The sequence below is a fragment of the Mus pahari genome, chromosome 4 (assembly GCF_900095145.1).
Source record: "Mus pahari chromosome 4, PAHARI_EIJ_v1.1, whole genome shotgun sequence".
Lineage (NCBI taxonomy): Eukaryota > Metazoa > Chordata > Mammalia > Rodentia > Muridae > Mus > Mus pahari.
Genome location: NC_034593.1, coordinates 52,481,620 through 52,489,191, shown reverse-complemented (window position 1 = coordinate 52,489,191; position 7,572 = coordinate 52,481,620). Strand labels below are relative to the sequence as shown.

Genomic DNA, 7,572 nt, shown 5'->3' with positions numbered 1-7,572 from the left:
GTGAGTGATAAGATAGTATACATAAGTGACCCCAAAAATTTTACCAGAGAACTCCTACAATTAATAAACAACTTCAGCAGAGTGGCTGGATATGAAATTAACTCAAACAAATCAATAGCTTTCCTTTATACAAATGGTAAATACACTGAGGAAATAATTATGGAAACAACACCCTTTATAATAGCCACAAATAATATAAAATATCATGGTATAACTCTAACCAAGCAAGTGAAAGATTGTCAGGAGCCAACAAGTAGAAATTAAAAACTAGTTGGTGATCTTCCTGAGATGGGTCCACTTAGGATTAAGATCGATGACAGGTTTGCAAGGCCCAGAAGAAATCTCTTTTAGGAAATGTCCCTGCTATTTATTATGATCTTCCTTTTATTATATATAATAATCACTAGGTATTATCCCACTCCTGAGCAGATCTCTGCAGAACAACAAAGATGCTTGTGTTGATGCATTCTAGCCAAACACATGTTTTCTTAATCCTTAATGAATATCCTACAAGAATCCTTAAGTGACAGTAATTATTTACTCTTTTATAATAACACTACCATTAAATCTTTTCTGATAGGAAAACTGCAATGAGAACTCTGACAGTCTTTAGTGTCATGATGTAATTGTTTCTAAGACAGAAAGCAGTCATCTACTACTCAGAGAACATTCTAAGATGTAAAAGCATTAAGCAAAGGTCATAAAAAAGAAACTAATGATTTACTATAGATGCTAGGACAGTAGATTATATAGTGGCTGAGTTTATCTATTCAAAACTTCACTAATACCTTGGTCACCAAATGTAGAGTTTTTAACTCTCCATGAACCTGCCAAGCTGATGACAGGTGATATATGTTTAGTCAGATAATTACTCCTAATGGGACAGCACAGGCTGTTCCTTAATGGCAAGGCAGACTTAAGTCTTGCTAAAGAGTACAATGCTTTCTTCTTATTGATTTGGATTTAATTCACTTAGCAATGAATAGATAGAATCTTCTTTCTCTACGCAATAAAGATTGGAGCTCATTTTTCATCCAGAACGAATGAGTTCTTCCTGCACTGGCATTTTGTTCCGTATACATATGTAAGTATGGATGTGAGTTTGCAAGTGTGTAATTATGAGATAGTATGAAAGCTGGACCCAACTGGGTTGAATGGATATTTGCAAATGTTTATGTATGAATATGATATGAATTTATGTGACTTTATTTGCTTTTGTAAAAGATTTTTTTTTCTGTGAGCATGATTCTCTTTTCCTGACTCAATAGAAGTTTCTAGCTCCAACTGTAGCCCTAGCCTGACAGGCAAGAGGCATCTAGACAAAAGGGAAAAGTTTCTAGCACACAATTCTTTACTTAATACCCTGCTGCTTTATGATGAGGTACTAATTGCCGGAGACTGCAGTTTTTGGCCTCAAAGGGACAGAGGCAGATTAGCTACAGTAGCAAACTGACTTAGATTGGTAAACATTTTCTTATTATACAGCAACCCTAAATATCTCCTGAGTTGCCAACATTCTTCCCCTTCCACTTCCTCAAGAAGAACTAAGAACAAGAAAGAAGAACAGGAGAGTGTTGAGGGATATATTGGAGAATTTAGAGGGAAGAAAAGGATAGGAAAAATATTGTCATTAATTAAATTTTTTTTAAATTTTGTTTTATTGATAAAGATAACCACAAGAACTTTTCAATCAATAAGCTGTGTCATTTTTGTTAATTTGTATAAATATAACTTTTAAGTTACATCTTTCTTAGGTCCTATCATGGAATACATACTCTTTCAACATTAATAATTGCTATGATTCAATATCTTATTGAATTATGTTTAGCAATATATACTCTCATCACACAATGCTATAATTATGTATTAACTTATTTTGATGATTAGAAAAAAATTATCCAAAGAGAAATTAAATAACTCTTAGGATTCAGCTGGACTCAGTATTTGTTTTTGCCTATTGTATATTTTATACAATTTGAATGTATTAATGCTCACACATTCATTGATTTTCCATACCATTGTATAGAATCTGTGAATTATGCTTCCATAACATATATTTTAAATTTTACTTCTCATGTGTCTGGAGAGATGGCTTAGTGGTTAAGAACACTGTTCTTCAAGCTGGGCGTGGTGGCACACGCCTTTAATTCCAGCACTCCGGAGGCAGAGGCAGGCGTTTTCCTGAGTTTGCGGCCAGCCTGGTCTACAAAGTGAGTTCCAGGACAGCGAGGGCTACACAGAGAAACCCAAAGAATACTGTTCTTCCAGGGTACATAGGTTCAATTCCCAGCACCCACATAGTGGTTCATAGCTATCCTTAACAGCAGTTCCATGGGATCGGTCACTGACTCTTTTGACCTCTTGGGTAACTGGTACACATTGTTTCACACAATTCATACATGTGAAAAATCATGTATATATAGTTAAATACATAAATCTAAAAAATCCTTCTGTAAGCAATTATGATTTATTATAATGCAGTAACAATAATCAAAGACATATCACTTTAATTCCAGGTAGAGGCTTGTCAGTCACTAGGATCATTTAATTTATTGATCTTTTGTTCATACACATACAGGTAAAACCAAAGCATAAATATACTACTTGTGACATAATTTTAATTTGCATTTAAAATAGCAAAAATTCAAACTTCATGGTTATGCTTTTCAGAATACATTCATAGTCAAGAAAATGAGTCTTAGCCATTTTGAATCCTTACAGTACATGAGCAACTCAGTGAAAGTAATGTATTAATTTATAAAATGGCATTTGCTCATTACTTTTTTCCTATATTGTGGAGTAAACAAAGGTAGACATTAGAAATTGCAGGAGAAATAAAGCACGCCAAGAGTGTCTTTGAAATTATGAAATTGTGTTAGCTGTTGCGATGCTTAATTTTAAGTGATAATTGGACAAACTAGAACATAGAAGAGATTATCAATACGGTATGTCTAAATCAGCTTCTCTCTCTCTCTCTCTCTCTCTCTCTCTCTCTCTCTCTCTCTCTCTCTCTGTGTGTGTGTGTGTGTGTGTGTGTGTGTGTGTGTGTGTGAGCATCTTCATTACATTAATACATGTAGGAAGAGGTAGTAACAAATTGGGCAGCAGCATTTCCTGGTTTGCAGCCCTGGACTCTGTAAGACTAGAGAAAGCTGAGTACCAAACACGCATACATTTCTCTCTGTTCTTGAGTTAGATGTGATGTGACTGGCAGTTTCCACGGTCCTGACAAATTTTTTCTTACAATGAGTTGCTTTTGTCAGGATATAGTATTACAGAGACAGAAATGTAAATAGGAGAGTTGTTCACCATGGGAACTTGTGTGTCTCTTCTGCAGCATAATAAGAAGCATGATCCTCGCCTACCAAACCTTGCTGTCTCCTCTGATCACGCACTGTCTGCTTCTTTCCTCTCCATAAATTTCCCTATTGTCACATTATCCATAAGGCTTCCAGACAGAGATATATTTTGGTAAAATGAAGCATGGTGTATTGTCTGCAGTAAGCCTGAGTTTAAGCACTGCCAAAATAAACTCGGAGCGCTAGCAGCCTGGACCTACAGATAGACAGCAGCAATCGCAGAGGTTAAGATGCGGCCCTTGGATTATGTGGCTCTCTGCTGTGTCGGGAACCTGTGTCATCTAACACACTTTCTGTTTCAAAACAAATTCTCCTCTGCTTAAGAAGACATAATAAATATTTCTGGGGTGATATCACAGGTGGAATATTACAAAAGAATAATTAATGTGAAAGAAGACAGGAAAGCCAGCCCTTTCCCTTAAACAAATGTGTTTCAGTGATCTAAGAAAAAGGAAAAGGAGCTTCCACAATGACATTTTTCTGTTACTAAAAATATATTTGTATGTTAATTCAATATGTCACTATGTCAAATTGCAATGATCTTCCTCCTCCTCCTCCTCCTCTTCCTCCTCCTCCTCCCTATCATCATCATCATCATCATCATCATCATCATCATCATCAGTGAGTTAGTTAGTAACACAGTTAAGAATAACATTTGAAAACCTCTTTGGAGTTTACAAAAACACAAGGAATGTACATAATTCCCGAGACTAGAAAATTGAACTATCCAAAGGAGAAAAGTAGTAAATGACTAAATATACATAGAAATGCTATAATATAATAGACATTACATAATATAGCATAAGTTTAGGGGTGTATAAGTTCTTAGGTTTTTCAGAAAAGCATTTAATACATTTAAATATCTTAAAAATCACCCAAATGTTGCTTTGGACAACACTAGTTCTTTATTTCTGATGCCAATATATGATAGCCATTTAGTTTAGAAATAGCAACTTAGAAAACATGTGTCCCTCTCTCTTTGTACATTCAATTAAACATGTTAAACATTAATGAAAGCTTTAAGATTTTTTGAATATTCAGAACACCTTAAGAGAAAGTCAATGTCTATTTGAAATTACAACTGAAGTATTATGAATTATGAAATATTTTCATAAGTAATTGTAACAAGGCATCCCTGACCCCCAGAAAATGTTTTTAAAAGATTGTGCTAAATTCACAAAGAGTTAATAAAATGTTATTTTAAAATATATTACCATAAATGACAACATTTTCATACCAGCATCCAGAAACTGAACTTTCCAGCGTTCTTCAACGTTTTCAGGCATTGGTATATAAATATAATAAGCAAAGAGAATACAGAACAACCCAAAACACAGAGTTTTGTATCCCATGGTACATCTTTTTTTAACTTCTGGGCAATGATGAGTGTTCTATACACAGAACAATAAATATTAAGTCAAAGCTCAACAGTGAAATGTTTGACCTATAACAACCATTTAGCAACACTCACCCAAATGTCATGTTATAGTGATTTTGTAATTACATGTCTAGTGAAGTTGTATTTATCACCACATATCTAAATTTGGATCAATGCCAGATCTTATGACAGCAATTGACTGTTCTTTCTTAACCATACAATGTCAACAAAGCATAATTAAGTAGGACTCTTGTCAGAGCACACAAATGAGAAGAAAATACTATTTTGCAAATATTTTTTAAAATATGGTGTATATATACAGAATCTCCACAGGTTCAAGGCTGAGGGGACATTCCAGCAATAAGGAGAAGTGAACTTAAATCCATAATCAAGAAGCTATCTGCAATTGGAACCATGTTGCAAACAAAAACATAGTTTCTTCCAATGGAGTCCATCAGTTATATTAATCACACTTAAATGTAAGGCGCATGCTTAGCAGTAGACGGTAAACACAAAATGAGACCGATAGTATTTTTGTAAATTTTGTCTGAATGTTGTTTTATTTGAGCACACCAGCCTGTTGCTGGGTTATTATTTGTTTTGTGAATTTGTGGTATTATGTCTTCTTTCTCTCTCTTTCTCTTTCTCTCTCTCTCTCTCTCTCTCTCTCTCTCTCTCTCTCTCTATATGTAACTTTTGTTTTGTTATTGTCATTGTTTTATTCTGGTTTGATGGTCTGCATGTTTGATATTTAAAAAGAGAAATGAGGAAGGAAAGAAGGAAGGAAGGAAGGAAGGCAGGCAGGCAGGAAGGAAGGAAGGAAGGAAGGAAGGAAGGAAGGAAGGAAGGAAGGAAGGAAAGAAAGAAGGAAAGAAGGAAAGGAAGAAAAGACATGGAGTTGGGTGGGTAAAGATGTGGGGTTGGAGGGTGGAGGGGTGACAAATTTGGAAAGAGTTGAAGAATTGTATGAATTATTTTCAGTAAAAAAATGAAATAAGAGGCAAAGTTGGATATCATTTAATTAATCTGAAAGGTAGAACACAGATGACTTAGAAAACAGAAGCCTACTGAATCCAATGAGATTAGGTAGGAAAGGAGAATATGAAACCATTGCCAAAACTTGAGAATTAATTCACTAGATTCCTTTAGTACTCATTGTCCTAAGATTTTCTATAATTGTTATCACAGAGCAAGGTCCTCATTTAAACTGACTGCCAGGATGGGAGGGGGGGAGAAGCTGTCTGCATACTCTTAATTGTTCTGTGTAATTTTATGCTGTAACCTTTACCAACCATGCCTGTCTGAACATCGAATATCTGAAGGAAAGGTCATTCTCAAGCACATGTTGGGAAATGGAAGTACACAGACTATGGATGGAAGAGGCTAAGGTGATAAGAGGCTACAAAATCTGAAGGAAAATCCCACACGTACACACTGGAAAGTCAACCAGTTTTAAATATTTTAGATTACATTTGCAAAGTTCTTCCTTACTTTTCTTCTTTTATCTACATTGAACTTGCATCAGCAGTTCTCAACCTGTGGGTCACATCCCCTTTGGGGTTCAAAGGACCCTTTCATAGTGGGTCACATATCAGATTCCTATATATCAAATATTTATACTATGATTCATAAGAGTATCAAAATTATATTTGTGAAGTAGCAATGAATATAATTTATGATTGGTCATCACAACGTAACTGTACTATGAAGTCACAGTATTAGGAAGGTTGAGAAACACTGACTTACATGTAACTGATGTGTCCTCTCCATTCAGTCAGGTAAGCTATTTTCTCTCAAATTTTTAAGAGTAGAACATATAGTCAGTAAATATGAGAAGACTTAAAAATTAACTGTCTAGCCTAGTCCATCTGAAGAACAAAGAGCACACTAAAGACTATATCAGATAAATTTATGAAGACAGTATTTCATGTTACTGTGAAAAATACCTTGACAAGAGCAATTTAAAAGCCACAGGGCTTATTTGGCTCATAATTTGTACTCATGTTCTATCTGTGCCAGAATTCAAGGTGACAGGAACTTGGATTGGTTGTTCATATCAACAGTTAAAAGCAGAGCACAGTGAATGAATAATGTATGGGTGCTAGTGCTCAGCAAACTTCCTCTTCCTTCATGCAATGCAGAATCTTCTTCCTAGATTGGCAACTCTTCCCAACTCATTAATGGGGCTTAACTACCCTCAGAGGCCCCACTACACTATACTGTTTGTGTGTCCATTATATTAATAAATCTTCTAATAATCTTCCTACTCCTCTTGAACCCCACATCATATATCTATCATTATCTACCTTTAAAAGTCTCCAAAGTCTTTAAAAATTACAATTATAGTTGAACGTAAAGTTGAGGAGTTCTGGATGACAGTAGTTAGAAATAGGTGTAGTTGCTGTATGTTGTATGAATAAGTTTATAAAAGAAGCAAGTTGTATAAAAGAATAAAAATATATATTTATAAATTGGTGCAGACATTTTAAGATCAGTAGAACTGTGTGAAGGTGACTCTTCAGGCTAATGTTGATTTTCTATCAGTGTGAGTAGACATTTGCTCAGGTCTCCCAGGAAAAGTCACAGATGTTTATATCTCAAGTAGTTGTGATTCTGCACTAAACACATCTGGTCCTGGGCTTCTTTTGGTTGGGAGATTATTAATGACTGCTTCTATTTCCATAGGGGGTTACAAGACTGTTTAAATGATTTATCTGTTCCGGATTAAACTTTGGTACCTGATATCTTTCTAGAAAATTGTCCTTTTCATTCAGATTTTCCAGTCTTGTTGAGTATAGGCTTTTGTAGGAGGATTTCATGGTTTTTTAAATTTCC

General features: G+C 35.0%; 1 pseudogene; it reads right to left on the bottom strand.

Annotated features, from left to right (window-relative positions):
* The window catches only part of LOC110320787, a 26,472-nt pseudogene extending 21,761 nt beyond the window's left edge, over positions 1-4,711 (bottom strand).
* Between the last annotated feature and the right edge of the window lie 2,861 nt (positions 4,712-7,572).